The sequence below is a fragment of the Pinus tabuliformis genome, chromosome 9 (genome assembly GCF_031772625.1).
Source record: "Pinus tabuliformis cultivar Carrire ecotype Pingquan chromosome 9, CPIR1, whole genome shotgun sequence".
Taxonomy (NCBI): Eukaryota; Viridiplantae; Streptophyta; class Pinopsida; order Pinales; family Pinaceae; genus Pinus; species Pinus tabuliformis.
In genome coordinates, this window is record NC_142307.1 from 616,124,164 (window position 1) to 616,138,704 (window position 14,541).

A 14,541-nucleotide genomic window follows, 5' to 3' on the forward strand; every position below is an offset into this window, starting at 1 on the left:
TTATGGGATCCTTCCATCAAAATTCCTCATATCAATATTTGGAACATGGTAGGTGTTCAATCCAACGTTAGAGTGTATGAAATCATGATTAACATTTCTTTTGTTCTCATCATGAGTTTCCTCTACTACCTTTTTGCCATTAGGAAGCATTTTTTGTAGAAACCTTGCCAAATCTCCTTTAAAACCTTCCATGTCCTTATTAAAATATTCAATGTTTAATTCTAAACCATCCAATTATCATCCATGCCATTCATCTTAGCTTCCATGCCTTTCTTTAAACCATCCATCTTAGCTTCTGTTACTTTTTGTGAGAGTGAAATTTGTTGCACTTGGTCTCGTAATTTTGATATATCATGTTGCATTTCTTCCTCTTACTCATGAGTCATTCTAAATATTTCAGGATGCTTACTAGGTGTTTCCATTTTCTTTCTTTGGGGAATCAATTAATGATAAATATTATTCACTATGACCTCTGAATCACTTCAAACAATTTTTTCAAACCAAACTTATGCAAAACATTTTAAAAAGGCTACACACCCTTTTTCTCTTTGTAGGATCTCAATATTGAATTTGTTGTATATCTTTAATTTTGGATATCCAAGGTCTGAAATTCTGTCTTGTGATAGCCCTCTATGTCTTCTTTCCAACCCCACAAGTCTGATCCATATTGGATTCTCCCAGAAAGAGTTATGTGAAATCTCCCACGATGACCTGATTATAGAATTGTTTAGTAGAACAAACTTGTACAAAGTTCCACATGTCACTGTTTCGACCTTCAGACCCTAAAATGATACAAAGAAAACTACAGTGTATCCAATTTTTGTATATGTTTACGAAATTTCAATCCTATGCCAAGAGAAAACGTTATAATTATTTTCCCAAGGTGACCTCTTTGAGATCGAATTCGGGAGCCTTCAAAAATATTAACTTCCTTAGTTCATATCTTCGAAAATATAGTGAGACAATAACTGAAATTTGGTCTCGAGGTTCATCCCGATTATGGATCAAACGCATTCTAAGTTCAGCTTCTGAAGCTTCGTAAAAAAATAAAATTATAGTGAAAATTCCACGATGACCTATTTGAAGCAGCGAAACGCTAGAATCCAAAGCTCCGATACCAATTCTTATGCAACCAACTCACAAAATAGAAGAATGAGATAGATCAACGACTTCAAAAGTGGCCTCTTCGAGGGGGTAACTTCCTTTACATTACACAAATGAACAATTCTTGGATGATACAAATGACAAGACCTCCTTTTTATATATAGGAGTCTAATGAGTCACAATATAATTAGAGCCAACATAACAATAATAATGTAAGGGCACAAAAATAACAATAGTGAGCTTCTATGAAACACAATAATAATGATATGGGGACAACATGGGCACAACAATAACAATAAGGGGCTCCAATGACAATAATAATAAGGGAATACACTAGTATTATAGGGACCTAACAATAATTCATTGGGTTTATTAATCTCTTGGGTTTATAATATTAATCCTTTTATTTTATTAATCCATTGGTTTTATTAATCCATTAAGTTTATAGTATTAATCCCCGAGTTTAAACCTCATTATTATAATATTCATCCCAAGGGATTCTAGTATTAATCCCTTAGGTTTAATAATCCCTTGGGTTTATTAATACCTTTGGTTTATAATATTAACCTTGTGGGTTTATTAATATTAATAATCCTAAGTTAATATTAAAAACCCTAATATTAATATATAAAACCTTAATATTAATATTATAAACATTAAGATTAATATATAAAACCCTAAGAATAATATTATAAACCTTAAAATTATAATATTATTAATATATTAATATAAACTTTAATAGGTATTAATATAAAAATTAACATAAGATTAATATATTAATAATATTAATATAAATATAAGACTATAAATAGATATAATATTAATATTAATAATAATATTAATCTCTTGGGTTCACGATATTAATCCTTGGGTTTATAATATTATTAATTTCTTAGGTTTATAATATTAAACTCTCGAGTTTATTAATACTAATAATCCATTGGATGTATTAATCCCTTGGGTGTTTAATATTAATCCTTTTGATTTATAACATTAATCCCTTGAATGTTAATAAGCTTTCACCCTCTTAATCATTTCATCCCTTTTGATATGCTCAACATGCATGAAACAACAACATCTTAGGTCTACAATTTAATCTTTGAAAACCCTGCTAATCAGTGCTACAAGTATACAAGAAGCATAATTACACATAACTCTCTCTCACTCACATCTCCAATACAATCATAATACATATATAATATTTCTTTTAATCACAATGGACCAAACAAAAATCATTAATTACCTTCCATTCATTATAATGACCATATTAAATAAAATAAAATTAATTAACCATTAAACTCTCACACCAAATACCATGAGAAAAGTCCTTAGTAATTGTATAAAAGTACATGCAACCAATTGAACATACTCAACACTGCATATCCAAACACCTAGAACCAATCAAACACATGCTATAAGGTTGACATCAATTCCAACCAAATGCTACCAACACCAACAAGCCCCCGTTTCAACGTTGATGTCAAATGACAATGATACGAAACTCAAACCAAACTCAATTAGTTATGTCATTCTCCCCCTTTGTCATCAATGGAAAAGGGCTATGGGTAGAAATATGATAGTAATGTCAATGGTGCCAATAAGGTAGATGATAACTATGTGCTACAATCTCCCCCTGGGCACATGCTAACTCTGAAATAGATGATATGTCCAAACATTTTCTCTTCATAACATATGTAAAAATATATGTCCAATACACACATGGCAATAAGAGATACTTGGTCCATTAAGAAACAACATCAAACTCATATAATAGACAAAAATACCCACATCACTAGCATCAACAAAAAAATTGCCTCTACAAGGCACAAACGAATAATCATTGCAAAAAATAACTCTGAAACATACTCTCTCATAAACAATTGTCAAAATCTTTGCAGCAATAACATTTTATCTAAATTTGATCAACTACTCCACACTAGCATAACCACTATGTTAATTATGCACTTCTCTTCAAAAGAGCATACTCCCCGTGAACATGCATTGGGGAGAAAAGAACTCCATGATTGTTGTACAATGAACTTTACTTCCTTGCAATATACAAGAAGGCCATAAACTAGGCCAACAAATCCAAGACTGGGTAATATACATGAAATATAGGGCTTCATAAGAAGGAAACCCATACTTAGCCACAATTAGACTCAAGACTCTCTCTCCCATGTATCCTTGAGACCAACAACATTATATCATCATCCAAATGATGAATACAACATTATTACAAAGCTATAATACCACACATAAATGTTCTCACATGGAAGATTCATATGACTCATTATCATGCCTATCACCATGATCTTGTTGGGTTGTGTTATATTGTTTCCACAACTAGCCCCACTAGTTAAACCAAGGGGTTAGAGGGTGGGTGGAGTGCCCACTTAATTGCGTCGAACACAGTGAGGGGGTCATATGGGGGGCGGCAACCCTCCTATTGGGGGGCTTTGAGGGGGGTGGTAGCCCCCGTTTACGGGGTCCGAGGCAGCGTCTCAGGAATATTTTTTTGGGACCCTATATTAGGTGGGCAGACCTACCTATGGTTTTGTGCATGGATTTAACACATGGTTTTGGGCACGATGGTTTTCGGTCCATGGTATTTTATAGATCCGATCAAGGGAACTACGGTTATGTTCTAATCCAGGGTTAATGTATTGGGGTTTATAGATGCTTTGACATGTATGTATATGTATTGTAACATTGAAAGGAACATAATAAAGAATCAATCTCGTAGTCCCGATTTTGAGATCCAGGGAAAATCTCTTTCTATATTTGTTTTATGTGTTATCCTCTTCCCATTGTTTATTTTCTATTTTAGAACTCATATGCAGGTAATTTATGTATGGGGTTAAAACCTACATTTGGTATTGGAGTTGTTTTGGCTTCAAGGAGACGAATTTTCTGCTGAGGGGTTTTTCTTGGGCCTGTGGTAGACCTTGTTCAGTGGGAGATCTGCGGGATCGATTCTTGTGGTAAAAGAAAATGACGAGCAGTGGAAAGATAGAGATCGAGAAATATAATGGTCAGAGTTTTGAGTTGTGGAAAGTCAAGATGGAGGATCTGTTGGTGAATAAAGATCAATTGATCATGGTAGATCCAAGTACTAAACCAATGGGAGTGTCTGATGAAGAATGGAAGAAGTTGTATCGAAAGGAAAAAAGCACAATATGATTATGTGTCTCAGATACAATATTGTTGAATGTATCAGGGGAAGCTACAGTGAAGGATTTGTGGGACAAGTTAGGGACTTTGTACCAATTTAAGTCTCTAGTGAATAAACTGTTCCTACGGAAAAAATTATATAAACTGAGGATGAAAGATGGAGACTCGGTGAGAGAGCATCTGAATGTATTTAATATTGTGGTAAGCCAGTTATTATCTGTTGATATTAAAATTTAAAATGAAGATAAGTGCATCAGTTTGTTGTGCTCTCTACCAGATTTGTGGGATAAACTGGTTATTGCAATAGATAGCAATGCAACTGCCTTGTAGTTTGATGAAATAGTCTCATCCTTGCTGACGAAGAAGATGAGACAGAAAAATATGGAGAGCCAGAATGGTGATGCCTTGTCTGTACGACGATGGTCCCAGAATAGAAAAGAAATAAGTCCTTGAGTGGGAGATCTAAATCTAGAGGGAGATATAAATCTCCAGGAAAACCTATAAAGGAGTGCTTGAAATGTGGAAAGGAAGGGCACTACAAAAGGGACTGTAAATCTAAAGCTCCTGAGAAAGGAAAGGGGTCCAATGATGCTCCTTCTACAAAGGCAAAAACCACCTCAGATGAAGGTGGGAATGTGTACTTGGCTTCTTCTTCAAATACACATATAGATCATGAAACATGGTTGATTGAATCAGGTGCATTCTTTCACTTCACTCCCCATAAAGAGTGGTTCTGCGAGTATGAGAAATATGATGGTGGTGATGTATTCCTCGGGGATGACAAGAAGGTTGGAATCACTACTCGTGGAAAAGCCAAGTTCAAGTTGCAAGGTGGAAGGATTGGAACACTTCCAGGTGTTCTGCATATTCCCGCATTAACCAGAAATCAGATTTCTGTAAGCAAGATGGATGATACAGGTGTAAAAATAGTGTTCAATAAAGATACCTAAAAGATGGTTCTGGGAGCACTACTATGGATGCGGGGATTTCAGATTGGAACTCTGTACAAGCTGCAAGGTAGTACTGTTATTGATGGGTGCAATAGTTTTGTGGTTCCTGAAAGTGGAGCGGAAAATTGAGTGGTCTCTGGAGAAAAGACCATGATATGGCATCAAAGGATTGGACATATTGGAGAGAAGGGCTTTTGAATACTTCATGGTAAAGGTATGGTAGAAGGTATGTCTAATAGCTCTCTAGATTTTGATTTTTGTGAAAATTGTGTATATGGGAAGCAGAATTGGGTGAGTTTCCCCTCTGGTGATAAGAGGGCGAAACATATATTAGAGCTTGTGCACAGTGATGTGTTTGGACTTGTGTCGGTTCCATCACTAGGTAAGTATGTGCGTTGTGTATCATTTATAGATGACTTCTCAAGGAATACATGGATATATTTCCTCAAGAATAAACCTGAAATCTCTTACAAGTTTAAAGAATTTAAGGCTCTGGTGGAAAACCAGAGAGAGAAGAAGATAAAGGTGTTGAGGATAGATGACAGTGGAGAGTTTTACAAGAAGGAATTTGAAGAATTCTAAGAAGTGTGGTATAGCACATCAGAAGACTACTCCAAACACACTTGAGAAAAATGGAGTTGCAAAAAGAATGAACAAGACATTGATGGAAAGGGCAAGAAGCATGCTCAGTGGTGCCAGGTTAGGACAAGAATTCTAGGCAGAGGCGATGGAGACTGCATGTTACCCGGTCAACAGATCACCTTCATCATCGTTGGAGGATAAGACTTTAAAAGTGGTATGGACTGGTGAGAAACCTTGTCTTTCACATCTGAGGGTATTAATATGTGATACATATGTACATGTTTCAAAGAAGAAAAGAACAAAGTTGGATAGTAAATCTGAAAAGTTCATCTTTATTGGGTATAAGGATGGTTTAAAAGGTTATAATCTTTGGAACCCAATAACAAGGAAGGTTGTGTACAACTAATATGTGGTGTTTAGAGAGGTGAAAGTTGTTATTAAACATGATGTCCTACCAAAGGAACCTGATAAGACAGAGTTTGAGCTAAAGGAGGAGGAATCAGACTCTAAGTAGAAGAGGAATCAGAAGATGAAAAGCCTCAAACTTTGGTTGTGAGAAGATCAGTTCAAGAAAGAAGACAGCCATAAAGGTATAATACATTTTCTTTCTATTCAAACTTTGTTTTATCTATTACTAATGATGATCCTAGAACTGTGAAGGAAGCAACAGATTCAGAGGATGGAAAACTATGGAAAGAGGCCATGGTTTATGAAATGGCACCTTTGCGCAAAAATGAGGCTTGGGATCTGGTGGAGTTGCTGGCTGGAAGGAAACCCATTGCCAGAAAATGGGTGTTCAAGAAGAAGACGAATGAAAAAGGAAAGGTGGAGAAATAAAAAGTCTGGTTGGTAGCATAAGGTTATTCCCAAGTGTCGGGAATTGATTTTGGTAATATTTTTTCTCATGTTTCCAAGGTAGCTTCTATTAGATTACTTTTATCTATTATTGCTACTTTTTATTTTGAGGTAGAATAGATGGATGTGAAGACGTCATTTGTTCACAGGGATCTAGAAGAAGATATCTACATGAAGCAACCTCGACGCTTTGTGGTGAAGGGTAAGAAAGCACTGGTATGCAAGTTAAAAAAGTCTCTATATGGGTTAAAATAGTCACCAAGGATGTGGTATCAGATATTTGATACATTCATATAGGGACTTGGCTTCACTAGAAGCAAAGAAGATTATTGTGTGTATTTTAAATTAATTAGTGATCATGTTATTTATCTGGTCTTGTATGTGGATGATATGTTGCTGTTTGGAAATGACAAAGAATTTATCCAAGATTTGAAGACCCAATTGTCCTCCAAATTCAACATGAAAGATCTTGGTGCTGCAAAATATATTTTGGGCATGGAAATTAAACAAGATCAGGCTAAGAGGAAGCTCTTGCTAAACCAAAGGAAGTATGTCGAGATAATACTACAGAGGTTTAATATGCAGGATAGTAAACCGTTGAAGGCTTCTATTCTTGTAGGTGTAAAGTTATCCATTGAACAATGTCCCAAGACACAAGAAGAGGAAGAGAACATGTCCCGTGTTCCATATGGAAGTGCAGTCAGTAGTCTGATGTATGCAATGGTCTATACTAGACCAGACATTGCACATGCAGTGGGAGTATTGAGAAGGTGTATGTCAAAACCAAGGAAGGAGCATTCGAAAACAGTGAAGTAGGTTTTCAAGTATTTGTGTGGCACTAGTGATTATGGTTTGTGTTACCAAGGAAGACTAGGATTGAACAAAGTTTTTGATATTTGTGGCTTTGTTAATGCAGACTGAGCTAGAGATCTGGATCAGAAAAGATCTACAAGTGGGTATGTGTTTAATATATTTGGAGATGCAGTCAGTTAGATGAGTAACATACAATTTGTAGTGGCACCGTCAACTATAGAGGTAGAATACATGACAACCATTCATGCAATCAAGGAAGGAGTTTGGTTACAGCGATTGTGTTCAAGTATGGGGTTAGTACAATGAGCTATAAAAATAGACCGTGACAGCCAAAGTGAAATTTTCTTGGAAAATAACCCTGCTTATCATTAAAACACAAATCACATTGATGTTTATTATCACTTTGTGAGGAATATGGTAGAAAACAAAAAGGTGTTACTAGTAAAGGTGGACACTTTGAAGAATATTGCATATGCATTGACAAAATTTGTGAGCGCTCAGAAGTTTTCTTGGTGTAGAGAAATAATGGGTGTTGCAAGGTTGGATCAATGACTAAGCTCTCATGTGGAAAGAAAACAACAAGTGGGTGAATGTTGGGTACCGCCCCCCTCTAAGGGGTCCGGGGCAACTCCCCAGGAAATTTTTTTTGGACCCTATATCAAGTGGGTGGACCTACCTATGGTTTGTGCATAGATTTCGCACATGGTTTGTGGACCTACCTATGGTTTGTGTATATTTTTTTTATGTTTTATGTTTTTGCCATTATTTGTTTTTTGTTTTTATAATTCGCATGCAGGTAATTTCTGTATGGGGCTAAAACCTACAGATCTATCTCAATGTTGATTTAACCAAAATGACATCAATGCATAACTATCAACATGAATCAACCAACTGGACTGAATAATAACAATGTTATAGATATTCATAATGAGAGTTCATGGCTTAATCAAAATCTCTGAGTACAAACTACAATTCTTCTCATCATGACAAATTAGCAAACAAATATGATCCAAACTCTGCTCTACGAACTCTAGCAAACAAATATGATCCAAACTCTGCTCTACGAACTCTCTTAAAACTAAGTATTCATCATTATAAGGCTTACGACGACAACACACTGAAGCTCACTAAAGTCTAATTGTCATGAGAACCATGCATTACGCTTAGTGCTCAAATCAACTGCACAAAAGATAATACAATTTTGTAGCAACTCCATGGGTACCACACATTGAAAGATATTTATTCCTGCAAAAACACATTGTCGTTAGCATACAAATATATGCAAAGAAAACTAACAATGATGTAATGCAATTTTTCATTCATTTAACTCAAATCGATCTCTGTAATGGTGACTCTCCAATCTGTAAGCCCCCCTCCAGCACACTTCTTCATTCACTTACACATTGTTAACCAATGCTCGATTTCTGATTTAATTAAATATTTCCATTATTCAACTGTGCTAAGATTTTTTTGGCATTTTGATACACCAACATGAACTTACAACCATTTTTCATTCAGTCTCTACCCAAAACATTAACGCACTATAATTTGCACTATTTAGCTACTAATATGCACACAAGCTCTGTTCTCTTTTCACTGTACACTCTATTATCTATAACGCTGTTATGAAATATTACAATATGACTGGATTAGCGTACGCCCAATCCAGTGATCGAAGCAATATTCCACAGAACCCAAAAAGTTGATATATCATTTCCCAGGTTCAAACTTTAATAAACATAATTCTTCATAAAGCAGTCGAGGCAACATTGAGATCGTTTTCTACATGAGATAGACATTGGTGGACCGTTATTGAGCCTCTACATATAAAGCTGTGTCTGGAAGGAAACATTAATAATGTGTACATATACTCTCATGACATTATAACTAATGCTCTAAATTGATAATGCATCATTTAGTTCCCTTTTTGTTCGAAGATCCATACATGATACACTGGTTGCTCAAGGGATATTGAAAAATGTATAGGTATATTCATATATCAGGTATTACAGCCAAATCTCACCAACGCATAGGACTGTATTGCAGATATCTAACTTGAGCTAAATCGATCTCATCCTCTGTAAATAAAACCACTTTGTATTTATTAATATTTTTAACATGGTTTATCTATTTTTTTGTGCATATATTCCACCAACAATTCAAGTTACCACTAGGAAAAATGCCTCATGTAACTTACATTCATCCTGATAAATGAATGCCACAAAATTGGTTTGACGTGAAATACCTTTGATGCATAGCTACACTAATTTGACAGACCTAACTAATTTAGTGTGAAATAGCTTTGGTGCAGAACTGCAATATCATGAGAATCCTCTGGCAACATCATTTATAATATCAGGATGACAATGATGGATATGCATGTCAAAATGTATATCCAAAGTTGTATTATTTTGCTTGACTAACAACATTACAACTAGAATATATTTCTTGACTAAAATGGTTTTTGTGTAAAATGGAATCGCACTAATGGTCATGGAGAATCTTCAAATCTTTTGGACCTCATTCCCATCAAACTATTTTGTGCATTTGCATGTCTACCTAATTGACGACAAATTATAATAAAATAAGAATAGTTACTCAAATCTACTTTACAATCCTTTCCACACTACTCAATCAAGAATGAATGTGCTCGGTCAACGCCTCGAATTTGGAAGAGTCCATCAAGATGATTCATGAAGATAAGATGCATTCGTTTGATTCTTTCTTCTTTCATTCTATCAAAGAGATGAAGCACAATTTGGATTTTCCCTTCCTTGCAAGTAGCACAAATCATTATATTATATATATTTGAATTCAGTGTGCAGCCTATACTAACAATAATCTCAAGAAATTTGATTGCCTCTTCAAATTGTTTCTTATTACGAAGTGAACTTAAAACAAGATTATCACAAATAGAATATTGATGGAAGTCTTTCATTGTCTCAAAAACCTCTAGTGCTTTATCCATCTAGTTGTTTGGACAATACACCTATATAAATAGACGATACATTAACAATATTGTAGCACAATTGACAGTTGCCATCTTTTCCAATATGGCTATTTAGTTGCATTGACATGGTTCTCTCTCCAAAGAGCCACAATAAGCATTTCATAAGATTCTCTTATGAAAGAAGGCTTCAACTTGTCAAACATTTCCATGACTTCCTTCAACATATCCAAATCATCATGCCTCTACTGCCATATGGGAAGGGATTTTCTCTACTAGAGAATCTCATAATATCTCTGAGAGTATGCTTGTCCATTCCAATGATTGATGCCATGCACACCATTAGGGTTGACTTTTTGGCAATGGAACTTTAGTTCCACCACTTCCGATTATTGGTTGTCTATTGTTGGTGCAACTTCAAATTATTATTAGCTATGCCAAAGGGGGAGCTTGTTTCCACTAATATTGTTTGGTTGTGTTGACGGTTTTGGATTCCACCAACATTTGAAGGTAATCTCCCCTATGTAAAGTCCCAACTAGACCTCACACCATTTGCTGTAGGAGTCTTGTCCGGTCATATGTGCCAACCACCGTTGGCATGGTTTTGCAAGAAATTCCTTGGTTACAATTAGAAATAATAGAACACAACACTTCTTTGGTTCAACAAGAATGTGAGCTTTGTGAGACACTCAATGTAAGGTGTATGAGTGAGACTTCCACGAATGGTGAAGGAAACGAGCCACTGGTTAGAAAAGTAATAGTACTATCCTAAAGGCAGGCCTGAGTTAAAGAGAAAGACTTGTTTTGTACGTACAAATTAGTCCACATAATAAACAACAATTGTTAAAGCATAAAAACATTCATCCAAGAAAATCCATAACCAAGCAACAAAATAGTTCATTGACTTAGCATGTAAATAAAGCAACATATACCGTACACATAACCAAAATATTCCAACTATATACACGAAACACGTATGAAGGAATGCTAACTCATTAAGCTTATGATGATAGGTGTAAGCTCCCAAGCACATTGTTACATGAATGGCACACTGTATCCAATAATGAATATGAAACCACAGCTTTCTTCTCCAATGAATAATATATCTCCTACATAGTACAAGAGAAACCAAGGCTAGGCCTCCAAAATACTGGAAAAAAGCCTGGTCCCCAAACGCCCCTCTACTTGAGTTATGAGGAGCTATTTATAACAAATAAAATGACTCTTGAGCTTCTCATGGCTCTTTGATTTCTATTACTATTCATATTCTAATATGACTCATTACATTCCAAAGTGTGGCCATTAATATTCCACTTATGTCCTTGGACTTCATTACATAACATTTATTACATAAGACAATTTACACATGAGACGGTGCCTAATATGACAAAAATGCTAAAAGAAAAATGTATTTAAATGGATTGATCATGTGCTTCTTCATGGAGCTCATTTGTGATATAAGTTTTGCATGCTCTGAACTCATTTGTGATGGCTTCGATCCATTCTAGAAAGTCTCCTTTGTAGCACACCCTCTCCTCCAATGTCTCTGATTGTATGTTATTGGAGCTCAACTAGACATTATTCCAAAACCATGACAACTTCATTTGTAATTTGACTGGTGCAAAGGCATACTGTTGAATAACATCTTTGGTCACTTCCAAGCCTTCATGTTTTGTTACCTGCTTGATTTGTTCAATGTAATATTTGATCTCGTGATTTGTTCATGTTTTGTTACCTGAATGCATCTCGTGATTCTATGTAAGAGACTCAAACCCATTATGTATTTAGTTGTAAGAAGCCATGGTGTTAACCGATTATATTCCAAGATGCGATTAGTTATGTAGGTGGAGTCTCAACTACACTCTGTCATCCTCTACGATGATATTGTCCTTCCTTTCCAAGCGTTGCGTAACATCTGGGTATTTGGAAGTCCACTCCTGCATCTGGTCAACTGATCTGGTTGCTATCTTCAGGAGTTTCACTATTTCCTGTGCATTCTTCTAAATTCCAATGAGAGGGGCCATGACCTAGTGTATAAGTATCATTTCATCATATAGTGGTGCCATGGTATCCTCCATTGGTCCCAACTCTTCTAGGATTGTTGACTGCCACTCTACAGAACTAAACTATGTGATGAAAACCATCGGTTCTCTGTTGTAAGATGCTCTACCTATTGCTTCATCGCAACAAGTTCTATTTTCATCTTGACATTCTCATTTAGCAAATACTCTGAGTTATCTTGTGCCGCTGTAATTAATGTAACATTTTCCTCCATAACTTCACTTGTATTTATTCTAGTGTTGGAGTGATCATCTTTTCTGTCTCTACTGAGGCTGGGTTCTAAGTATCATTAGGAAAGTACCTATGTCTTTTCTCCACAATCCTCTTCTTTAGCTGATCAAATGTTACACTGAAAACATCTATGACTCTTGCTACTAGTGAAGGTGTAATCCACATCTCTCTAAATGGAAGATGTCCTCCTATGAGTGGTTGTTCACCTGGAGTATTGGGTTGATCATCCATGGGATGGATGGTGTCTTCTTCCTCATGCTACTCCTCCTCAAGTTCATAAGTAAAATTTTCTTCTTCCAGCCTCTACACTACTTACTCCTCTTGATACTGCCTCTACTATACTTCCTCTATCTATCTCGTCTCTTCTTCTTCTACTAGTTGCTTCTCAAGAAACACAACCTTCTTCCTGCTCTCCTCTTCTTCTCCTTCTCTCCTCTCTAGTTCTTTTTTTGTAGCTCCTATATTTAAAGGATCCACTTTCCATTTTCTGCTACTCTCACTTTGTTATGAAACCAACTCACAAAATAGAAGAAGAAATAGATCAACGAATTCAGAATTAGCCTCTTCGAGGGGGCAACCTCCTTTACATTACATAAATGAACAATTCTTGGACGATTCAAAAGACAAAACCTCCTTTCTATACATAAGAGTCTAAGGGGTCACATTATAATCAGAGCTGGTGTAACAACAATAATGTAAGGGTAAAACAATAACAATACCGGTCTTCTATGGGGCACAATAATAACAATATGGGGACTACATGGGCACATAATAACAATAAGGGGGATACACTGACAATAAAAATGAGGGAATACAATTGTATTATAGGGACCTAACATGCCCCTTTCCTTCAAAAAAGTGTTGTCCTCAACGCTTGAGTAGTTCTGGATGCTTTTGTATAAAATTCTCATCCTCCCATGTGGAATCTTCAGTAGGTAAGTTCTTCCACTTGATGAGATACTCTAAAATTGACTGATTTCGTAGTTGTCGAGTTCTTATTTCCATGATTTCTTCAGGTTCCAATATGATTTTTCTTGCCTTGTCAAGTTCTAGCAATATTGTTTGAACTGGAAGCTTGTCACCTATAACCTTCTTTAAGCATGAAACATGGAAAACTAAGTGCACTCGAGAAGATCCATGAAGATCCAATTTGTATGTCATAGTACCAATCTTTTTCAATATCTTGTAAGGACCATAATACTTGGTGATAATTTATTATCCTTCTTAGCTTGCTTGAGGGACATTTTTTTGTATGGTTGTATCCATAAAAATACCCAATCACCTACATCAAAACTTCTTTCATTGTGATGTTGATTTTCCTATCAGTTCATTCTATTTTGTGCCATAGTGAGGTTATCCTTTAAGAGTTGGAGAACTTGTTGTTGATGCTCAATGTGATTTTCCATTGCTTGAACCTTAGAATGATTGTCCAAGACTTTTTGGAGATCTCGAGAAATATATGATTTCGATGTTTGAACCTCTAGTGAACATAATTATTCAATTACCCCACATTTTTTTTTCTTTAGAAGTTTTTTCATGCCATTAGAGCTGATTACCTTTCCTAATTTTCCTACTATACCCCTTAATTCAACTTCCTTTCCTTCCCAAAAAAAATTCAAGAAAAGTTCTTGAAAATTAAAGGTTATTGTACCAAATGATTGTAACCATTGGACTCCTAGTACAACATCAACGCCACCCATTGGAATGGAAATCATTGGACTATTCAATAGATATTCTCCCATGGAGAGCCTCATATTATGGAACTTTCCAGAGAAATTTATGGTTCCTCCATCTGCAGCCATCACTTGGCACTCTGGTGTTGGATAT